The following is a 25,215-nucleotide window of genomic DNA, read 5'->3' as shown; positions in this document are numbered from 1 at the left end:
ATCAGCTTCTGTACCCAATGACTGGAAGATAGCTAATGTAACACCAATATTTTAAAAAGGCTTTAAAGGTGATCCCAGCAATTACAGACCAGTAAGTCTAACATCAGTACCAGGCAAATTAGTTGAAACACTAGTAAAGAATAAAATTGTCAGACACATAGAACATCATAAATTGTTGGGCAAAAGTCAACATGGTTTCTGTAAAGGGAAATCGTGTCTTAATCTATTAGAGTTCTTTGAAAGGGTCAAACATGTGGACAAGGAGGAATCCAGTAGACATAGTGTACTTAGATTTCCAGAAAGCCTTTGACAAGGTCCCTCACCAAAGGCTCTTATGTAAATTAAGTTGCCATGGGACCAGAGGGAAGGTCCTTTCATGGATTGAGAACTGGTTAAAAGACAGGGAACAAATGGTAGGAATAAATGGTAAATTCTCAGAATAGAGAGGTGTAACAACTGGTGTCCCCCAAGGATCAGTCCTAGGACCAATCCTATTCAACTTATTCATAAATGATCTGGAGAAAGGGATAAAAAGTGAGGTAGCAAAGTTTGCAGATGATACTAAACTGCTCAAGGTAGTTAAGACCAAAGCAGACGGAAGAACTTCAAAAAGATTGCACAAAACTAAGTGATTGGGCAACAAAATGGCAAATGAAATTTAATGTGGATAAATGTAAAGTGATGCACATTGGAAGAAATAACTCCAACTATACATACAATTTGATGCGGGCTAATTTCACTTCAACGAATCAGGAAAAAGATCTTGGAGTCATCTTGGAGTCTGAAGACATTTAAGCAGTGTGCAGTGGCAGTCAAAAAAGCAACCAGGATGTTAGGAATCATTAAAAAGGGGATAGAAAATAAGATAGAGTATCTTATTGCCCTTGTATAAATCGATGGTATGCCCACATCTTGAATACTGCATACAGATGTGGTCATCGCATCTCAAAAAAGATATACTGGCATCAGAAAAGGTTCAGAGAAGGGCAACTGAAGTGATTAAGAGTTTGGAACAGGTCCCATATGAGGAGAGATTAAAGAAGCTAGGACTTTTCAGCTTGGAAAAGAGGAGACTAAGGGAAAATATGATAGAGGTATATCATGTAGTGATGTAGAGAAAGTAAATAAGGAAAAAAGTTATTTACTTGTTCCCATAATACAAGAACTAGGGGCCACCAAATGAAATTAATAGGTAGTAGGTTTAAAATAAATACAAGGAAGTTCTTCTTCACACAGCGCACAGTCAACTTGTGGAACTCCTTGCCTGAGGAGGTTGTGAAGGCTAGGATTATAACAGCATTTAAAAGAACCTCCATGAATTTATCCAGTTCTAAGTCCATTAATGGCTATTAGCCAGGATGGGTAAGGAAAGGTGTCCCTAGCCTCTGTTTGTCAGAGGGTGGAGATGGATGGCAGGAGAGAGATCACTTGATCATTGCCTGTTGGGTTCGCTCCCTCTGGGGCACCTGGCATTGGCCACTGTTGGTAGACAGGATACTGAGCTAGATGGACCTTTGGTCTGACCTAGTACGGCCATTCTTATATTCAGTGATGGTCTAGGGTTACTTGATCCCGCATTAGCGCAGGGGGCCAGACTTGATGACTTCTAGAGGTCCTTTGCAGCCGTACATTCCTATGATTCTATGCCAAATGTTAAGCCTGGAGGACATTTTATGGCTCCCCAGAAATTATTCACACACGTTACAAAACTTCATGAAAGAGTTCAATTTTACCTAATCTATGTTTATTCCTCCCAATTTTTTAATTCAAGTATGGATAGAATACAGATGTTGCCTCTCAGATCAGAGAATACTATGGGTAAAATGCCAAACACTGAAAGGAAAATAGATAGGCAACAAGCCTTTCGACTCTCAGGCTACACAGACCTATTTGCTGCTGCTGCTGCTGTTGCTGTTCGTCCATCATTGTCGACGAAGACCTCAACAACTCATTCGTTCGATGACTGGGCTCTGTGCGTCCAAAGATGACTGATCAGTCCGATTTGGGTGTGGAACAACCTGTCACGCGTCGGGCAGACGTGATGGCACTGTTGATGATGTGCAGGCAACCCTGGATTTGCGCAGCTCATGCTTTCTTTCAGCCTCAGCAGTACACCTCTCCTCAGAGATATTACTGCCTGTGTGAATGAAGCTGCGCCATGCTGGATGATTCAGTGCGAGGGTTTCCCATGTTGCGATGTTGATCTCAAGGGACTTCAGAGAGGTCTTCAGCGTGTCCTTAAACTGCTTCTTTTGTCCTCCATGGGAGTGTTTTCCCTGGGTGAGTTCTCCATAGAAGAGCTGTTTAGGAATGCGCTCGTCTGACATTCTCCGACATGTCCGGCCCATCTGGTCTGGGCTCCCATCAGCAGTGTGTGAACTGAAGGCAGACTGACTCTGGTAAGGACTTCAGTATCGGGCACTTTGTCCTGCCATCTGATTTTTAGAAGCTTTCGCAGACAGGAAATGTGGAAGTGATTGCTCAATCACATTTCTGATACCAGCTAAGAGAAAAATTTCTTGTTTTTTATTTCATTTCATTTCATTTCAGGCTTTTTAGAAAATATTATGAACAATGGGGGAAGAGAAATCAATTCATAAATATTTTAAAGTGTCCAACAAATATGGACATGCATACACACTTAGTATGAATGTGGATTGCAAGCTGGTTTCCACTATAACCCCCCCTGCCATTTTCACATAATCATATTTCTGATGAAGTTTTCCATGCTTCGTTTCTGATCTAAAATTATTTTTTTCCAGAAAGCTTAAACAAAATCCATCTGAATTCATTGGGGGTGGAAACAAAAACACATTCATTTTTGAAAGATGTTCCACCCACACTTTTTTAAAGAGCAAGCTATGACAAAAACTGCTTGTAGTAAGATGAGGCCCTGAAACAAACTCGTGTTAGAGGCCTAAAGCCTGAACCAAAGTACTTCCAGGCATTGCTAAGCAAAAGCTGGGCTGTAAGCCAGAGGCAGACCTCACTCACAGAAGTGGCGAGAAGAGGAACTTGTGCCGAGATGATGTCAGGACACTCCATAGACATAACAAGGAACAGGCAGGTGCATCTTAAAGACAGGACAGCATGATGGATAGATCTATATGTTTGAAACAACATGATCAAAGGAGAGACAGCACCCTAATGAACCAAGAGGCTGTACCTCAATACATCAGTAGAGATGAGAAATCTGTCCTGTAACTGCATAAAAGTAGCTCCCAAAGTGCATCTCTTTGTTCAGCCTAGGGCGCAGTGGAAAGTCCCGACACTGAGCTGTGCCCATTGCCAAGGGGCACAAATTCGTAGTATGTCCTGTAGAGTCTATAGGAAACTATTACTGTGCTTCATGTGACAATAAACCTAGCTCAGGTTGCTTCATACCTTACTAGAATCTGTGGTCTTTGGGGGTTCTCTCGGGGTTTGCTGTGTCAGCTATCTGCGCAGAGCTGAGGCAGCACACAGAGGGAACATGCACACAGCCAACTGTTATCATCGAACAAAAGCAGAGCACCACACTGGTAGCTACTAACACCACTGTTGAAGTTAGAAATATATTATTTACTACTTGTATTACCATAGCACCCAAGAACCCCACTTCATTGTTTTAGGTGTTGTACAACCACAGAACAAAAAGACAGTGCTGTCCCAAAGAACTTGAAATCCAAGTATATCTGAAAGAAATGTGACACACTGTCATAACTGAGGACTTGTGTGTTTGCTTGTTTTCAAACAAATTGCTTTGACTTTAACAATGCAATGAGCACTTAAATTGTAGTTCAAGAATGCACACAGCATTTTTTTACATGTGCATATGTAAGAAAAGATGAAGGGGTTAAATAATAAAGGCTGTATGTTCAAACTTAATCCTCACATTTGCTGACTTTAAGTTTACACAGTTAAGCACACAAAAGTTTTGTTCCATTACCACCCCTCACCTTGTAAAGAAGTGATGGCCGGCATTGGGGTACCATTAAAAGCAACTAAATATCGAGACCCTAAAACTGAGGCATCCCTCAAAATGCAGGTATGGGAAAAATTCTAATTAAGCTTCTTTATAATGATTCAAACAAATAAATAAAAAAAAAAGTTTTAATATAAGAAACGTTGACATTAAAGAATGTCTTCTATAATTCCCCTCGCCCTCAATAGATTCAAGAGTAGAAGGGCATAATACACATATACTGACTTATAACCTTGAAATATAAATGAAGGACTGATAAATGGTATAATTAAAAGCCTTCTTAGCTATATTTCAATTATTTGTAACAAAGTATATTGAATGAGTACAGATGAGGTAACACTTATGCCAAGTCCTTGTTGGCCTAAATGTGGTTTTGCCAATTCTTCTTCTGCACGGAATTGCTAATCTGCTTAAAATGTTATTGATGACAGAACAAAGATAATATGTGTTTGAAAAAATAAGTACAGTAAATGATATCATTACATGTATCCACTGCCCTTTTTCTGGGAAGAGCCAGGGCAGGTTGACATAAAATGACATGACCCAGAAACTGCAAAACCAAGCTGGAAAAAGACAGAAGTTGGGTAACTGAAGCTTGTGCATGAATAATGTACAGGAGAGGTTCTCAAACTGGGGGTCAGGAGGTTATTACATGGGGGGTAGCAAGCTGTCTACCTCCACCCCAAACCCCACTTTGCCTCCAGCATTTATAATAGGGTTAAATATTAAAAGAGTGTTTAATTTATTGGGGGGGGTCTCACTCAGAGGCTTGTGATGTGAAAGGGGTCACCAGTAGAAAAAAAAAAGCCAGAGACCCACTGATGTACAGGTTACCTAAAATCCAAAGTGATGATGTGCAAAAAGCCAAATTGGATAAAGGTGAAGTAATCTGTAGTGTAGAAATGTATAAAAGACCCAAGTGACTGTTGGCCCAGACTGAAGAAACTCTGGACCAGAAACTGAAGAATGGGACCAAAGGACCAGATCAGTGGATCAGAGAAGGCAGCAATCATCATGGAAGGTGAAAGAATTTCCTGGTGCCCCAGAATGTGGTAACTAGGGCCCATTTATCAAATCTGTTTTATCTGTTATTATTCGTCTGTCTTCGATACATGTTCAGACACTATGTGAGACAATTATTCTGCCTGAAATTGTATAAAAGTGAAATTGATTAAGCCTAAATTGGGTGGACTTTTGACTCAGTTTCCCAACTTTTACCCCCCAAAAGTCAGAGTCAGTAACTCTGGGTTGCTACAGGAAAGGATCAGCTTAGAGCAAAGGTGAAAGGTAAGAGTCCTCCCCTTTCTCTCTGTTTCCAGTCTGCACACAGACTGGCTAACCTAGCGAGGAGGGCTTTAAACTAGGTTCGACAGGGACAGGTGAGCAAAGCCCACAGGTAAGTGGGGAACATGAAGACCTGGGAGATGGTCGGAAACAAGAGGGAGTGTGGGCTATAATAGCAGAGAGAAAGGAGGGTCAGGGCAAAACTGGGAGGCAAGATCAAACCAGTATCTTAGATGCCTATATAGAAGTATGGGTAATAAGCAGGAAGAACTGGAAGTGCTAATAAATAAATACATACAACTATGACATTGTTGGCATCACTGAAACTTGGTGGGATAATACACATGATTGGAATGTTGGTGTGGATGGGTATAGTTTGCTCAGGAAGGATAGACGGGGAAAAAGGGAGGAGGTGTTGCCTTATATATTAAAAATGTACACACTTGGACTGAGGTGGAGACGGACATAGGAGACGGAAGTGTTGAGAGTCTCTGGATTAGGATAAAAGGGGTAAAAAACAAGAGTGATGTAGTGCTAGGAGTCTACTACAGGCCACCTAACCAGGTGGATGAGGCTTTTTTTAAACAGCTAACAAAGTCATCCAAAGCCCAAGATTTGGTGGTGATGGGGGACTTCAACTATCCAGATATATGTTGGGAAAATAACACCGCGGGGCACAGTCCATCCAAGAAGTTCCTGGACTGCATTGCAGACAACTTTTTATTTCAAAAGGTTGAAAAAGCTACTGGGGGGGGAAGCTGTTCTAGACTTGATTTTAACAAATAGGGAGGAACTCGTTGAGAATTTGAAAGGAGAAGGAAGCTTGGGTGAAAGTGATCATGAAATCATAGAGTTTGCAATTCTAAGGAAGGGTAGAAGGGAGTACAGCAAAATAGAGACAATGGATTTCAGGAAGGCAGATTTTGGTAAGCTCAGAGAGCTGATAGGTAAGGTCCCATGGGAATCAAGACTGAGGGGAAAAACAACTGAGAGTTGGCAGTTTTTCAAAGGGACACTATTAAGGGCCCAAAAGCAAGCTATTCCGATGGGTAGGAAAGATAGAAAATGTGGCAAAAGACCACCTTGGCTTAACCACAAGATCTTGCATGACCTACAAAATAAAAAGGAGTCATATAAAAAAATGGAAACCAGGTCAGATTACAAAGGATGAATACAGGCAAACAACACAGGAATGCAGGGGCATGATTAGAAAGGCAAAGGCACAAAATGAGCTCAAACTAGCTATGAGAATAAAGGGAAACAAGACGACTTTTTATCAATACATTAGAAGCAAGAGGAAGACCAAGGACAGGGTAGGCCCACTGCTCAGTGAGGAGGGAGAAACAGTAACAGGAAACTTGGAAATGGCAGAGATGCTTAATGACTTCTTTGTTTCAGTCTTCACCGAGAAGTCTGAAGGAATGTCTAACAGTGAATGCTTATGGGACGGAGGTAGGTTTAGAAAATAAAATAAAAAAAGAGCAAGTTAAAAATCACTTAGAAAAGTTAGATGCCTGCAAGTCACCAGGGCCTGATGAAATGCATCCTAGAATACTCAAGGAGTTAATAGAGGAGGTATCTGAGCTCTAGCTATTATCTTTGGAAAGTCATGGGAGAGATTCCAGAAGACTGGAAAAGGGCAAATATAGTGCCCATCTATAAAAAGAGAAATAACAACAACCCAGGAAACCACAGACCAGTTAGTTTAACTTCTGTGCCAGGGAAGATAATGGAGCAAGTAATTAAAGAAATCATCTGCAAACACTTGGAAGGTGGACAGGTGATAGGGAATAGCCAGCATGGAATTGTAAAGAACAAATTGTGTCAAACCAATCTGATAGCTTTCTTTGATAGGATAACGAGTCTTGTGGATAAGGGAGAAGTGGTGGATGTGGTATACCTAGACTTTAGTAAGGCATTTGATACAGTCTCACATGATATTTTATCGATAAACTAGGCAAATACAATTTAGATGGGGCTACTATAAGGTCGGTGCATAACTGGCTGGATAACCGTACTCAGAGAGTAGTTATTAATGGCTCCCAGTCCTCCTGGAAAGGTATAACAAGTGGGGTTCTGCAGGGGTCTGTTTTGGGACCGGCTCTGTTCAATATCTGCATCAACGACTTAGATGTTGGCATAGAAAGTACGCTTATTAAGTTTGCGGACGATACCAAACTGGGAGGGATTGCAACGGCTTTGGAGGACAGGGTCAAAATTCAAAATGATCTGGACAAATTGGAGAGGTTTGAGGTAAACCGGATGAAGTTCAATAAAGATAAATGCAAAGTGCTCCACTTAGGAAGGAACAATCAGTTTCACACATACAGAATGAGAAGAGACTGTTTAGGAAGGAGTATGGCAGAAAAAGATCTAGGGGTCATAGTGGACCACAAGCTAAATATGAGTCAACAGTGTGATACTGTTGCAAAAAAAAAAGCAGCAAACGTGATTCTGGGATGCATTAACAGGTGTGTTGTGAACAAGACATGAGAAGTCATTCTTCTGCTCTACTCTGTGCTGATTAGGCCTCAACTGGTATAGTGTGTCCAGTTCTGGGCACTGCATTTCTAGAAAGATGAAGAAATTGGAGAGGGTCTAGAGAAGAGCAACAAGAATGATTAAAGGTCTTGAGAACATGACCTATGAAGGAAGGCTGAAAGAATCGGTTTTATTTAGTTTGGAAAAGAGAAGACTGAGAGGGGACATGATAGCAGTTTTCAGGTATCTAAAAGGGTGTCATCAAGAGGAGGGAGAAAACTTGTTCACCTTAGCCTCTAATGATAGAACAAGAAGCAACGGGCTTAAACTGCAGCAAGGGAGATTTAGGTTGGACATTAGGAAAAAGTTCCTAACTGTCAGGGTAGTTAAATACCGGAATAAATTGCCTAGGGAGGTTGTGGAATCTCCATCTCTGGAGATATTTAAGAGTAGGTTAGATAAATGTCTATGAGGGATGGTCTAGACAGTATTTGGTCCTGCCATGAGGGGAGGAGACTGGACTTGATGACCTGTCAAGGTCCCTTCCAGTCCTAGAGTCTATGAAATAGAAGAAAACTTTTCAAATAAAAGACAATCAGATTTTAAACCAATGCATTAAAAGGCCAAATCTGTTTGCTGCTTGGCAACAACTATAATCCTTGGACACTAATTGCTTGTCTTGCATTTTGGTTCTGTGAAGACCAAGTCATTGCCCTGAAACCAAGGGCAAGGCTGTGCCACCTAGCACATGCAAACTTCACCTAGGATCTGATTTTTCTCCAATAAATGCCATCAGGATCACAAAACACTCTGCAATCAACTCATTTAACTTTGATCTTTTAGACTGAGTTCTTTGGGACAGCAACTGTATTTACTTCATGTGTGTACAGTGCCTAGAGCAACATCGTTCAAATATGGTTGAGCTCGTTAGGCACTACTGCCATGTAAGTAACAAAACATTAATCACCATCACCAGGTAGCTTAGTCAACGTGCTCCTAGGCAGCTGATCCCACTACAGACACTGAAGCACCTGACAGCTTTTCTGCAGCTGCAGGCTCCTAGCGTGCAGTGTTAGTTTGTAGAAGACTGGGCCATCCAGTTACCAACTTGCAGGAGGAAGAACATTTGGCAAATATTGAATTGCAGTAGAAACATTCAGCACTGAGGCATCTGGCAGCAGGTTTCCATGGTTTGTTTGGAATAAAGAAAAGTCAATGAAAGGCCACTCCTGCTCTCCAGTCCCTGCCCTCTCTTTCCCAACACAACCCACTTCAAAACATCTTTAATGAGCTGAAAAATTTGACACTTGAGTCAGATTCCTTCTGACATCACCATGTAACCTAGGTGAGAAAGAAGGGCCTTATACTTAGGACATTAGGTGTATGGAAAAGGGAATTAAAGAAACTAGCTGAGCCAACTCATTTATCTCCTGCACATTCTCCCGGGGCAGCTCCAGGGTTTTTGCTGCCCCAAACAGAAAAAAAAGAAGCAGCCACCATTGCAATCTGCAGCTCTACCACTGCCGGTGGCAGTTCGGCAGCTGGTTCTTCGCTCCCAGAGAATTGGCGCCGAAGACCTGGACATGCCGTCCCTCATCGTTGGCCGCCCCAAGCTTGCTGGGCTGGTGCCGGCCCTGCATTCTACAACTTGCAACATCCACCCAGTGCCTGACTTTTATATTGCCTTTCACTTAATACACCCTTAACCCCTCATCACAACCAGGCTTGTGCCCTGCTTAGTGAGCTGACTAGACCACCTTCTAGTATAACTTGCAGTAACTGGGGGTGGGAAGCTCTGGACTGACTTTCAGCCATCTTTGGTCCTCACAAACCTTTCAACACACACACACACCATCCAGGTGAAGCTTTGCCTCACACTAAAACACACACATACACCTGTTGGTCAGGTTTGCCAATTTTAGTGCTATTTGCTGATAACTCTTAGGATGTCTGTAAAATGGCAGGAATACCATCTTTCATTAAAGACAAGAGGCCTTAGAAAAAAGAAACCCTACAGCTTGATTACCCTGACCTAAAAATCTAATATGTAATTCTTGTATTCAGCTGTAACTTTGCAAGATTACTCCTGCTGAGCTGCAATGTGTTTATTTTAATTCCAACTTGTCCAGCACAAAGCCATGATGTAGATGTTTGAACATGCTGAAAATAAATTCATAAGCCTGATCTTTCTGCCACAGCATTCTCACTAAGTGCTACAAAGGGTGAAGAGACCCAGCACGTGGCCAACCAAAACTGTCTTGTAAAATAAAAATAAATGGCAGGCGGGAGAGAAAAAAATTCTGACATTTATTTAATGATCATGTGGTTTTGCGTATGTGAAAGAAAGGGTCCCTAAATCAAAATCAGCATCCAGAAACAAAAAGAATTAACATTACATTAGTACCCTTGTTTTTCCACTAAGTATTAGGCAGTGACCCAAGCAGTGAACTGATGTACATGCCTTGGAACCTTATTTAAGCAAGTGATATGACAGGTGATGTAAATTTGTTCCTTCATGTTTTACCGCAGGTCAGTGAGACACTTCATGCCTAAAGTTGAACTGCTTATCACTACTTCTTGCATCTGCAGCTTTCCTGATTCTGCTATCCATGATCCGTTCAAGGATTCTTATCGCCAAACTGTTTAATCCTTTGTATTGCAAAAGGTGATTTATATCCTGTTACTTCTTTTCTATTCCCATTGCTATACTTTTTTCCTAGCACTCCCTGGCAATTTTTGTCTCCCTCAGAAACTGGATGTGCAGTCGTTAGCCATCTCCCTCCCACCTGCTTCTCATAAGGGTCTCAGCATTGCCACTGGCTCCTGTCCTGGAGTGAAATCTGACCCCACTGGAATCAATGGGAGCAGGATTTCATTCCTGGTCCTGGAACTTTTAATCTGTTTCACCTTCTACTTGTACATTGTCAGTTAACTGCACTATTCTCTTTCTGGCTGTACTTTATTGATAAACTGACAATCTTTATGTAACTGTCAAGCATACAGTACACCAGTAGATAGGTTTCTAATGAATACTAGCTTCGTACAATAGGAGATTAAATTTAGGACTGCAACAGAAAATAGACTGCCAAATCCCTGGTTCAACTTCTGTCTTCAGGTTTTTTAAAGTCCTAATACAAATACCCACAAGACTAATTTAGCAAACATTGGCCTGTGCATAGCAAGATATAAACCTTACAATGTACCGTGGCATAATTAATCAAGTCATCATTGAGTAAAAATAAAAAAGACCCTAGTTTAAGCAGGGCTGCCCAGGGCTGGGGGGGGGGGGGGAGTGAGGCAATTTGCCCCGGGCCCTGGGCCCCACAGGGCCCCCCAAGAGAATATAGTATTCTATAGCATTGCAACATTTTTTTATGGAAGGAGCCCCAAAAATTGCTTTGCCCCAGGCCCCCTGAATCCTCTGGACAACCCTGAGTTTAAGAGAAATTCATTTTAAAAAGGGATTGAAATCAAAGAAGTGCAAATACATTTAGAACTACAGGGTATACATCCAAGTATAAATCTTTCCAATGGCCTCATGGTAAGAGATCTGAAAACATGGAAATGAGGCATTTTAAAGTGAACTGTTATTATTTGATCTCTAAACATCTGAGACATTTTAATAGGGAAAGTTGTGCTCTAAACACTTATTTATAAAAGCTGGTCATTTTGTCCCTTAAGTGTTGTCTGGCATTCTCAGTGCAGCTTTTGAATTATGGTTTTTCTACTGCACTTTCCTTCCTGCCCACCCTTCCTTATTTCTCATAAAAGGAAAACATCAGCATTCAGTTTGCATCAGTCCAGCCACAGAACTGCCCATTAGACAGTTTTCTCAATGTTACAATCTCTGACACCCAGTTGTCAGTTACCATTTAATCGAAGGCAGACAAATTAAAGTGAGACACCAAAACTTGGCTTTTTTAAAATTAAAAAAAGAGCTACCACCCCATCCATTTACTTATATTTACACACACAGTGCCACAAAAGTCCATCGAGTCACTCTTCCAATAAAGGCATTGATACTAAAACCAAAAGCTTGCTGCACCATAAGCATTGAAAACTCCATATTTATTCTTACATGGCAGTAGAGCACAATCAAAGTACTACTGATGAGAAATCTTTAACAGTACTTTGTACTTCCACAGTGCCTATCATCTGAGGACCTAAAAATATTCTACTCTCAGAACATGTAGGTGATGTATGTTTTGCATCTAGTTTTATAGAGGACACTGAGGTACAAAGAGGTTAATTAGTTTGCTTACAGACACAAACTCCTTGGAATAGCTAGAAAGACCTGTGTTCTAATCACAATACAAAGCCTCCACATGCATGCTGGAAAGAAAGGCCCTGATCCTGAATGAGCTCTGGACAGGTAGATCCAAAATGATGTGTTCAAAGCGGAAAAATTACTTTCCCCTTGCTTAGATACTGGTAACTTCTTACAGTGTTTCCTTACTCTTGAATCCCACCCTTTTTGCCCTTTCAGGTTACTATTATATAAATTTTATTGACTGGAGAACACTTATCTCAAGATTACTTTTTCTTCATGAAGTCACAGACTGAATTATGAGCTTTTAAAAACAAATTTATCCACTTCTAAGTTGCTAAGAATCCATAATGTTCAATTTTCAATATAGTTTTACTTGTCACCATGATCAAATATTTTAATTTCTTCTACATATTCATAGGCAAAGGCCCTGAGCAGAGTCACTTATTCAGAGATCTTTGTACAGAGGGCAGAGAAGAGGCAACTGAAGAACTATAAGCTAATACACTATTCAGAAGTTTTCCTTTTAAAAAAAAAAATGCTTGTGGTGACCTTTCACTTTGACCAATAACGTATCTGCTTTATAATGTTAATTAACAGGAAATGACTATCCAACTCTTGCAAATGTTTAATTGCTGCAAATAAACTTCCTTCTCCAGAATTTCTCTTTTCATTGATCAGATTTAACGTGCAATTCACCTCTGCTGGGATGCACTTCTTGAAGGTCACAAATAGACTTGTGCCATTTCACTCACTTTCTATTAGAGATGTATCAAACTACCCATGAACATTCATGCTGTATATCACTGAACACAAATGGGCCCAATGACCTGTAGAGAACAAGGGTATTGAGCAACCTATTAGACATGCTGACAAAAAATACAATATTTGGGTCATATTATACAACATAAAAACAATTACTTTCAGAAGTTTCACTAAAAGACAAAGGTCACTAAGAAGTGCAGTCCAGAAAGAGAAGACCTCAGTTTTATTCATCAAATGTGGCACTTGTTAGAGGTGACATGTTTCTATAAATATATTTTTGCTAGTGGCTACTAAAATATAGCCCTCTAATCTAAGGGGCCACTAAACAGTCTGTAATAGGTCAGGACACCTGTTCACAAACCACAATTAAATTCCAAATATATGACTCTGTACAAGAAAAATTCACAGTGGCTTTTCATTTGTTTTTTTAAATCTGTATAAAAAGAGCATGAGCTCTCATATACAACATATATCATTTTCAGAGACATCCTCAGCAATATGTTAGGTGACATTTTGACAGCAGGAGAAGAAATTCAATGTTATCATTTATGACAGGCCACATGTTGTGATTAAACGGGAGAAAATAAAGACCAAATAAAGCTTGTCCCTAAAGATCAGGGGCAATTGAGAGACACAGCTTGGGGCTCTCATAGCATTTTTTTTTTAAAGAAAGTATTTCATACCAACACATTTCAACATGTACTGAGCCCTGTTGCCATTGAATGAATGAAAGGGGAAATCTCATTAAATGCTGAAAGCAACTTCAAATTACTATGCATTTTCCAATACAACAGCCAATAATTATATTAAGTTTCCACTAATACAGTTAAGTAGATCTCATTACAACTAATTGAGAAAGTACAATACATTAACCCAACTGAGGTATTTTATGCACAGAAAATTTCAGTAAGCCCTGCTCAGAGTTCAGCTCATTGTGAAGCATGTCAGTGATGATAATTTATCATCATCATCAGAGTGCATTACCACCTTTTACATGACACCTTCTCAACTGCCCCTGTTCTACGGGCTTTCAGATATAAATGTTTAGTCCTCAAAGTCCTTGAAAGTGGGTGCAATTCATCCACAAGCAAGAGGTAAACTTAAGTCCATCTTCGCCTTTTAAACAAAGTATTTCAGAAATTGTGACTCTAGAAAAATGGCTTAGGGTGGCTCCATAGCCACTGTTTCACTGATTTCCATTTCAAATATTCCTAGTTTGGCAAGTAAAAAGTAGTAGTCCTTCTCTCCCTCCCCAACTGTAAGTCCCACAAACTTACCCTGTGCTCCAGAGAGTCAAGCTGAGTTCTTTCCACTAGTGATAAAGATTCTGCAAGCCTCAGATCCATATATCCTCAGCTACACCTGTGCAGGCCCATTAGACTTACATTGGTTTCCAAAGGTGTCCCAGAGGGCATAATTTGTAGACAATGGGGCTGCACAGCTGTCATTCAAGGCATAATATGGCCTACCTGCTCTTCATTACTGGGAATGATGCACAAACTGGAGTTAATCCAGGCTGAGCTTGCAGAGCTGGCAGTTAAGTAAAGAAAATTCTTTTTACTGGCAAGCTGAGCACATTTGATATGGAATCGGTGAGACAGAATATATGGAACTCACTGTGCTATTCTTGGAGAGTAACTTTACAGGGCAGAACCACTCTGGCTAGTGCATACCTGCCAACATCCCTAAAAAACAGTAGACTGGGAATTTGCATACATAAAGCCAGAAAGGAGTGAAGGGGACAGAGCAGGATACCCCAGTATTTAATTCTAAACTCCTACCCCATTCCTGGCATTTTATATTTAGCACTCTCTTCTAAGCATTTTACCTTGCTAGCACCCCTGCCCCCAGCATTCCACCTACCAACACTTCATGTTTAGCACCCTCTCTAGGCATTTCACCTCCAGCCATTTCATCATTCTCCCATATGATCTCCAATCTGCTTCATCCCTCCAGCATTTTTAGCACCACTCGCCAGGCAATTCACTCCTCCAGCACGCACCACAGCATTTCATTTTAGGCACCACCACACTAGCACCCCAGCACCAAACATTTCACCCTTTTTCACATTTTAACACTCCAGCCTGAGCCTGGCTGAAAAACCCACTTTGTATTTTTAATGGGGGGAAACCAAAATCACCCCCAAAAAACAACCAACCAAAAATGCAGCTATGATAGAGAACTCCCTCAAATAACCTACAGTCATGTGCTTAATTAACGGTTTGCTGTGTCTGGAGAAGCAGTAGCTAAGACAACAGAGAGCATATACAGCAGGAAATTCAGGGTATGGAGGCTTCATGGAGCCCCGTGTACTCTACCTCTGTAGAGCTAACCCTGTATTCCCTGCAAGGGTGGCAGAGCCTGCCCAAAAGTGTGTTGGGGGGGCAGGGGCCAGAGCCTCTCATCCCCACCCCTCCTCTTCTGCCCACAGCCCAGGGGCCCCTGGCCAAGCCAGAAGCCGGAGTGGGCCAGGAGCTGTGGACTCTCCACTTGCCCAGGACGAGGGGTCAAAAGCAGCCCATGGCCTGTGTTCCTGCCTCATCAAGGGCAAGAGGGTCCACGGTTCCACACAGCTGCCCACACAGCTCTTACCTGGACCCAGCTTCAACTGGGAGGCAGCATCCTGGCCATGGTAAGAGCCGAGTGGGGAGCCGTGCCGCAGAACCTCTACCAGGCTGGGGTGAGGGGGTCAAAACCGGCCCCCGCCCTGTGGGCCCTGTCCCTGTCCCTGTCCTGCCCCTTCTCTGAGGCCCTATCCTCCCTCACTCCAGCTCCCCTCCCTCTGTCACTCACTCTCCCCCACCCTTACTCATTTTCACTGGACTGGGGCAGGTGTTGGGATGTGGGTAGGGATGAGGGCCCCAGCTGGGGCTGTGGGCTCTGGGGTAGGGCCAGAAATGAGGGATTCAGGGTGTGGGATTGGGGTGCATGAAGGGATGCGGGCTCTGGGATGGTGCTTGGGTGCGGGAGGGGGTTCTGACCTGTGGCAGGAGGTTGGGGAATAGGCTCTGGCCAGGCAGCACTTACCTCAGGCAGTTTCTGGTTGGCGGTGCAGCGAGGTAATGCAGGCTCCCTGCCTGCCGTGTCTCCGCGTTGCTCCCTGAAGTGACCACCATATCCAACCTTAGGTGGAGGCATGGCCAGGCAACTCTGTGCGGTGTGTGCTGCCCCTACATCTCCCATTGGCTGCGGTTTCTTGCCAATGAGAGCTGTGGAGGCTGTGCTTGGGGCAGGGGCAGCGCAAAGAGCTTCCCTGATTGCACCTGCATCTACGGATCACAGGGACATGCCAGCCACTTCTGGGAGCTGCAAGGAGCCAGATCAGGCAGGGATCCTGCCTTAGCTCTGCTGCACATCCAATTGGACTTTTAACAGCCCAGTCAGCTGCACTGACCGGAGCCACCAAGGTCCCTTTTTGACCGGGCATTCCGATCGAATACCAGATGCCTGGCAACCCTATGCCCAGGGCAGGTGGAGGGTCCACAGCACAGCTCCCCACAACTGCCTGTGTGGCTCTTACCCTGGCTAGGCTGTGGCCCCCAGGTGGAGCTGAGTCCAGGTAAGAGCCACTCGGGGAGCTGTGCTGTGGATCCTCCACCTGCCCTCTGTGGGACAGGGGTGCTGCAAGGTGGGGAGACGGGCTGGAGACTGCTCTTGACTCCCCCCCCCACCCTGGGCAGGTGGCACCGCACAGCTGCCCAGGCTCCCCAGCCAAGCTCCCACTGCCAGCCTGGCTGGGAGGTGGGGCCTAAGGGGGAAGAGGAGGGCAGGGATGGGGGCAGGAGCAGGGCCCCTGCCAAAAACTGGATGGATGAGGCCTGTCCACTTTCAAAAAGTGGGATGGCCATAGCCTCCTTGCCCTCCACCCCCATTCTGGTGCTACTGATTCCCTTCTCTGTGTTGCAGGGCCAAAAGTCCCTCAGTCACAGACAGGTGTACTGCAGCTCAAAGCTGGAGCACCTCCAGCCCCACCAGGTACTGTACTCTGCTTTACAGAAGTTACACTATACATGGTATCATTATAGTAAAGGGGTTTGATTGCCCTTGGGAAAAGCCCAGACCGCAACCAGCAACTGTAAACATGACTAGGTTGGGTGCAACAACAGCCATGTGCTGCTCACTATAAATCCACCCACCGATGCACCTGTGAATCCATCACACACTGTATAATGAAATCTGTACCAAAGACTACCCGCCCTTATTAGGCAATTTCCTGTCTTAAGAAGCACCCCAAAATATCCCCAAATGTTGGTTATAATAAAAATTTGGATATACTTCTATTAAAAGACCATCTTCATTAAATAATCAATTACTGTAGCTTGTTTGAGTAGCCATTTCAGACAGGTTTCTTAATATAGAAATATATCAGTAAATATATCAATATAGATTTTATATTTAAGTTTGACACTTTTGAAATATTTTTGGTTTAAATCTAAGAAAGCCTCAGTAAAGAAAGGGTAAGTAGCATAATGAACCCTCCTGATACATTTGGGGAAATGGAGGGAGTGGGGGTCCATCACCTCCTGGCAAGAGGAACAACTTATTGAATGGTGGAGAGCCACACACACACTAAGAAGATGGTGAAGCATCGACATTGTGAGGAAAAGCAGTGAACATTTTGCAACAGAGGTATAGGGATTTACGCTTTGCTTCCTTCCTCCTGCGCACCACTGCCATCTTCTGCCCTGGTAATGTCACTTGTACTGGTAAATAAACAATCCAAAGCAACATGTTTAGTTGATAACACATGAAGCAAACAAGGGAGCATGGTGGTGACACTAAATATTAGAGACCTGACAGGACACAATGTTGATGCTTCCTTTGTCACAGCTACACATGTATTTACCCTCTTTGGTCCACCAGGGGCACCCACGCTCAGACTTCCAGCTCCCCAGTTGTCACCTATCTTGGGTGGGGGTATATATTCCTCTCTCTCCTGACTAGGGTATTTCCAGGCTGCAAAGTTCCCTGCCTATACTGTGAAATTCCCAGCAAGTCAGACTGCCTAAGCAAGCCTGATTTGTTTTTCTCATCAGAGGCTTGAAAAAGCATTGCCCATAATTACAAGTAATTGCCCACGGTTACAAATTACCACACAGCTTTTCCTAAGCAAGCACATTAATTCTTAAGGTGAAAGTATTAGAGAGAAAATATATTAAAATAATAAAAGAACCTATACACATGCTACTAAGCTTACCAGACATCTCCCCTACTGCCACCAAGTGTTCTGGCAGGATTCCGTGCTTCAAAGCCCACCAAGGTTTTTTTTTCTGTGGTTACAAGTTCATAACCACCTTGGCTCAGAATAAGCACATCCTGAATCTGAAAGTCACTCCTCTATACAATTGGGCCTCTGATCTTGTCCTCATGTCATCAGCAGAAAAAGGTCATCTTCTTAGGGCAAAGCATCAAATTGCTGAGTTCTTTAATAACTGAAGGGGGAACATTTGCATACACCTTCTCCTAGAGATTTCCTGGTAAACCCACTTAACTTTAAAAGTTAATTCTGGTCTGGCACTATGACAGAGTAGGAATTTTCTGTAAATATTTTGTATTAATACTGTGTGAGCCTCAGTTTCCTCCATATGCAGGATTTCTCATTTAGTGGGTGGCAAATGGCTGTTTACTTTTGGGCAGGCTACCATACAGACGTGACTGATGCCTGCCTGTCTGGGGCCTGGCCCCCTGTCATTGGAAAGTCCATGAAGACAATGGTAAAGCCCAAACATTTAGACATTTACTACCTAGCATCTAACAACCATGGAGGTCCCACCCCTCTGCAGGAAGCCAGCCATGTTTGACCAGCTGTTTGACCACAAAGGACTGAGGAGGGACTGGCCCAGAAATCTGATAAAGAGGACAGAGTGGGAGCCAAGGATGTACACCGCTTGGCTGGGGCTTTGGGTAACCAGAATGGACCTGTGCTGTAACTTTCTTTTCTCTATGCTAACCAAGGACTTTCTACACTGTGTTCCAGACATCTGATAAATCCTACTGCTTTTACAATGCTAGCTGAGAGTCACTTCAGACTGTGAAAGTGGGGGTACATTGCTCCCTTTGGGAATGCAAGTGTCTTTCAGGTGTCCAACTCAGATGGACTTGCTGAAGAGAGCTCACAGCATGAAGTAAGGGTGCTAAAGGCTCCAAGATCTGGTCCAAGAAGGCAGTGAAGACAAGTGGCTTACCTTAGTAAAAGAGTATTGCAGTACACTCATCTGTTCTCCATAATGTGTACAGCCCAATCACCTCATGAGGGGAATGAAGGTAAATAGGACATTACTATAGATCCTGAAACCCACCTAAAAGGGAGTGCTGGAGCTGGGAAGAAGACGAAGAAAATGAGAATAATCAAAAACGCATGAGGGCTCCAGCCTTCCTTTTTATACGATCTGGGTCATTTGCAGGTCCTCAGCCCTCCAAAAGGACCAGTGAGAATGGGGTCATACAGAGGGAGAATGAAGCCTCAAAGCATGGAATTGGGATGAGAGTACATTTATTTTACTTTGAATTAATGTAGTAGTTTCTTAGTGGGGTAGGCAGTGCCTCAAAGGTAGAACTGAACCTGTCCCTAAAACGTCACCTGATTCAAAAGGTAACTTGAAAGCCTCCTGATCATGAAAATGACAGTACTATAAGTGCCTGTAAATTCAATTTATCAACAAGATACACAGTTTGATGTATATGTCCTCAGAGCAAAAATATAGCAGAATGAAAACCAGTTCAATAGTATTCCCAGAGAACCCATACCCCTTTCTTTAATGCAAAGACAGGAATAAAAATGAGTACTGTAATGCCTGATAAAGGATAATTATTGCTTTCCAATAAGGTAAATGGCACAATACTGATTTCACAGTAATTTGGCATAAAGCAGGCTCTCCTGGTAAAATTAAAACGACATGGTGTATGGGAACCTCTTCATATTGATTCATTCCTTCTTTTCAGGCACGAGTGCTGCTGGAACCGATTGTCTCTTCTAGTGCAAACCCCAGTGACATCTGATTCACCCACTGGCAGCCATCCAAGCCTATCTGGACAAGCAGGCCTCACTGAACAGGGGACTTCAGTTTTTTTTCCTCTGTGTTTATCAGCAGTTTCATGCTGTTGAAGTGATCTTGGCAGTACCATTTGCAGTAATCCCTCACTCTTTTTGTGCCATTGTTGTTTTGAAACACAGCTTTCCTTGCTTCCTCTAGCTTTATCATCTTTCAAGGCTTGTGTCTATGAAGTATGTGTAATTAAATCACATTCTTTATACAAGCATGTTGTACAAAATCAATATACTGTAAACAATAGTACAATTTTTTAAACCACAATTACATTAATTAGCTGTCTAGGAAACCTTAAAATTAAAATGCCAGTAGAAACCCTAAGCCTGCAAACAATAAATTACTGCATACATTTACTCAAATGAATAACCCTCTGCACACTGATACCGAAATTAAACCCATAGAGGCAGTCCATTGACTTCAGCAAGGCTCCAGGTATATACAAAGAGCCACCTAGTTGGGTCCAATTGCAGGATCAGCTCCAAAATGTTAAATGAAACTATTCACATGAGTAACGTTACTCACATGCTTAAAGGTTGATTGGATCTGTGGCCATAGTCCCCAGACAAAGTTGTTTCATACCTAGCGGAATTTAATGTATCGATACATATAATCTTTAAGATACAGAATGATAATAATGACTTGGAGATATACAAAGGAATAGCAATCTGCCTCCAAATATCCAGAAGTCTATGTCACACAACCTATTCCCTGCAGGAACAGCAAGACACATGTCTGTGTATATATGCGCATGTGGGTGTATCAGGTGATATCTGCACTCATACCAGTGCCTGGGATTGTGAGCCAGGATGCGCCTAAGAATATAGAAATGTAGACACAATAGGAACTCTGGGAAGTTCTAGAATTAAGTGAAGATGAAAATGCTGCCTATTTTAGGGTTTATGAAGATGCTTAGGGTCTAATCACGAAAAAAAATCCCTCAAAGCCATGAGTTAAGTATATGGGAACAAAGCCAGCCTAAATAATACCCATAGTACCAGACAAAGCAATGCAAAAGTTACTGGGAATTAAAAATAATAATCCTCAGGGGTCAATTCACTGCCAAAAGCAGAGGAAAGATATGAGAAGAATTAAATTAAAGATATCCATACTCAGACATCCAAAGATAATGAGTCTCACACCTCAACAGTTTGTAGTTACCACCTTTTCATACACATTTGGATTGAAGGCGAATGGTATGGGTTGGTTTATTTTTTTGTTTTGTTATAAAGAACTGGAGTAAGTCCAGCCATCTTCAAACAAGGTAGAAACTGGTTGTTTGAAGAGTGGAAGATTGGCAATGTCAACAAGAACTCTCCTTCAAATATCCATCAAGCCTATTAATAGTTGTGTCAGCCAGTGATTAATGAAGCACAAATGGGTTGGTGGGAATATTCTAGTGCAAGAGGGAATTAGGTGGTCAAGCTCTTTTATTTTATTTATTTAATTTTAGGTAAAGCATGATTTATTGGTGGGACTAAACTGAAAGTGCAGGAATTAAAGCATTATATGCATGGACAATTCTTAAACTCATTAGTGTACAATAAGCCATTATTTTCTGTGGGTACTGCTAGCATCCCAGGACTAGAGCGACAGTATATGTGAGCTTTATTAGTGCATACTTACTCCCCTCTAGCTTCCATATAACAGGGTTAGCCCATCAGCTTTCGAAAGTTATGTCTTCTTTTATAACACTACCTTCTCTTGGCAACAGACTCAGAGGCTCACCCAAGTGGAATTTTCCATCTAGCTCCTCCTATTATCAATCAATAAGGGCACAAAAGGCAGCCTTCCCACCTTTTGAGAAGACTGAGTTACATCTCTCATTCTACAGACTTCCTCTAGAGAAAAGCTTCCCATAGGTGAACATACATCTGGAGAATCTCATCAGCCCTATTCATAAGGAATGGGTGAGCTACCACCAGATGCCAATATCAACAAGCCCCAAATTTAACACACACCACAGCCCCAGAAAAGTCCTTGCTTTTCTGCTTTTAACCTCTGTTACAGGGGTAGCAGCTGTTCTCCTAAAAATAAAATAACCCTGAACAAAATATTCTGACTTCATAGGGCAAGCAAACCCTGAGGCAAAGCTAAGCAGAGAGGCACAGATCCACAGATGGACTCTTCTCCCAGAGTTGCAGGGGAGAAAAGTCATTCAGACTGACTTTAAGGTGGTAAGACACAACCACTGGATGATCAGCTTAAACTCATTAAGAGTTAATGGGGAAAATGCAAAACAACATGCTACTGGTGGCAACCAACCAAAACAAAATTCTAAAAAACTATCTGAACTGGGGCTGTCAAGCAATTAAAAAAATTAATCACATGATTAATCACACTGTTAAACAATAATAGAATACCATTTATTTAAATATTTTGGATGTTTTCTACATTTACAAATATATTGATTTAAATTACAACAGAATACGAAGTGTACAGTGCTCACTTTATATTTATTTTTGATTACAAGTGTTTGCACTGTAAAAAAAATTTTTTTTCAATTCACTTTATACAGTCTCTATACCATGAAAGTTGAACTTAGAAATGTAGAATTATGTACAAAAAAATGCATTCAAAAATAAAACAATGTAAAATTTTAGAGCCTGCAAGTCCACTCAGTCCTACTTCTTATTCAGCCAATTGCTAAGTCAAACAAGTTTGTTTACATTTGCAGGAGATAATGCTCCCCACTTCTTGTTTACAATGTCACCTGAAAGTGAGAACTGGTGTTCACATGCCACTGTTGTAGCCAGCATCAAAAGGTATTTATGTGCCAGATGCGCTAAAGAGTCATGTCGCTTCATACTTCAACCACTATTTCAGTGGACATGCATCCATACTGATGATGGGTTCTGCTCAATAACGATCCAAAGCAGTGTGGACTGACGCATGCTCATTTTCATCAACTGAGTCAGATACCACCAGCAAAAGATCGATTTTCTTTTTTGGTGGTTCGGATTCTGTAGTTTCTACATTGGAGTGTTGTTCTTTTAAGACTTCTGAAAGCATGCTCTATACCCTGCCCCTCTCAGATTTTGGAAGGCACTTCAGATTCTTAAACCTTGGGTCAGTCAAAAATCTCACACTGATTCCTTCTTTGCATTTTGTGAAATCTACAGAGAAAGTATTCTTAAAATGAACAACATGTGCTGGGTCATCATCTGAGACTACTATAACATGAAATATATGGCAGAACATGGGTAAAACAGAGCAGGGGACATACAATTTTCCTCCAAGAAGTTCTGTCACAAATTTAATTAATGCCATTTTTTTAAATAAGTGTCATCAGCATGGAAGCATGTTCTCTGGAATGATGGCCAAAACATGAAGGGCCATGCAACAGTGTAGCATATCTGCCATGCAAATGCCTGTTCTCACTTTCTGGTGACACTGTAAATAAAAAGAAGGCAGCATTATTTTCTGTAAATGTAAACAAACTTGTTTGTCTTAGCGATTGGCTGAACAGGAAGTAGGCCTGAGTGGACTTGTAGGCTGTGAAGTTTCAACGGCACTTCAGCGGCAGCTCTACCGTGCTGCTTTCTTCTTTGGAAGCCCTGCTTGCTCCAAATACTTGCCTTCATTTCTCATAAGAGTGACCCTATTATTCTGTAATATGAATGTGGGCAGGGGTAACAAAAGCAAACACACACAATACATAATGGAAGCCAATACATTCTGCCCTTAATCTTCTGCATGTCTTTCTCTGCCTCTGCATAATTAGCACACTAAGATAAATTGTTTTCGGTTTCTTTGATTTATTCAGTGTGGTGTAATTACAAGGAAATTGAATCAGCAAGTATTGAATAAATCAGTTTTTGCATGAGGAAAGAAATTAAAGCAGTGGCCTTTAACACAACAAAATCACTCTGTTGTTTATCCTTTGATGGCTATTAAACTTTACCTTGTAAATATCTTTTAAAAAATTAGGTGACAATTCAAAAATGCTCTTTATGCCCTGTGAAAAACACACAAACCATGTTCCTCAATTAGCAACGTTAAATAGCTACACAAGAAGACTTAGAGATGTATTGTTGCGCTAAATAGAAATAATTGTGATTTGATTAGAATCCTATCATAATACAACTTGGATGCATGACACAAATGCAGTTTGACTACATTTTAAGCTAACTTTAATGTGCATAAGTATTTGATAGGACATTATCAGCCCACAAGAGAATACTAGACAGTGAGATATTTCCTTGTATTCACAAATAGAGACTGCCTAATAATAAACTAAGAAGATTTTCAAAAGCAGTCTGGGACCCAAAGAATTGTCCACTAGCTCCCATTTGTGGCTTCGAAAACCTCCCCCAACAGAGTATAAGAATATTTCTCATAGTATAAATAAGTAACAGTATGATAATAGAGCATACTTTTCATATATCTATAAAGATAGATATATGAATTTTAATATTAAGTGATATAGTGCAGTGGCCTTTTACTTCAGGAGACCTATGTTTAATTCCTACTTTCATATCAAGTTGACAAAAAGTTTAATTGTTTTATCTTAAGCCATTGTGTACATTTGCCAGCATTAGAAACCATGCACTAATTTAGCACCATTTAAAATAATGCACCTCTGCTTAAAAGGAGCCCAGGTCAGAAACAGAAGAGTCATTACTGGTTAGTGCTATGGCAGAGTTCTGTGATAAGATTGCCAACTTTCTGATTGCAGAAAACCCAGAACCTGCTCCGCCCCTTCCCCCAGGCCCTGCCCCTGCCTCAGCCCCACCCCCTTCTCCAAGGTCCCTCTCCCACTCACTCCATCCTCCCTCCTCTGCCACCATCTCTCACTCTCTCATTTTCACCAGGCTGAGGAAGGGGGTTGGGGAGACAGGAGTGGGGGATGGCTCTGGCTGGGAGTGCGGGCTCTGGGATGGGATTGGGGATGAGAGGTTTGCAGTGCAGGTGAGGGCTCTGGGCTGGGACTGAGGAGTTCAGAGTGTGTGAGGGGGCTCCAGGCTGGGGTAGGGGCTTGGTGTGCAGGGGGTGAGGCCTCCAGTGAGGGCTCCAAGTGGGGTCAAGGATGAGGGGCTGAGGTGCAGGAAGGGAGTCTGGGCTGGGGCCAAGAGGTTCAGAGTGAGGGAGGGGGCTCAGGGCTGAGGCAGGAGGTTGAGGAGGTGAGGAGGGGTACGGACTCAGGACGGCACTTACCTCAGGCAGCTCCTGGAAGCAGCAACATGTCCCTCCAGCTTCTATGCATAGGGGAGGCTAAGGGGCTCTGTTAGCAAGCACCATCCCTGCAGCTCCCATTGGCCACGCTTTCTGGCCAATGGGAGCTGCAGAGCTGGCACTCAGAGTGGCACCTGTGACATGGTCAGGGGCAGTGTGCAGAGCTCCCCTGGCCGCCCCTGCACTTAGAAGGCATAGGGACATGCCAGACACTTCCGGGAGCAGCATGGAGC

Source organism: Gopherus evgoodei, chromosome 2, assembly GCF_007399415.2.
Source record: "Gopherus evgoodei ecotype Sinaloan lineage chromosome 2, rGopEvg1_v1.p, whole genome shotgun sequence".
NCBI lineage: Eukaryota > Metazoa > Chordata > Testudines > Testudinidae > Gopherus > Gopherus evgoodei.
Note: the sequence above shows the minus strand (reverse complement) of the source record.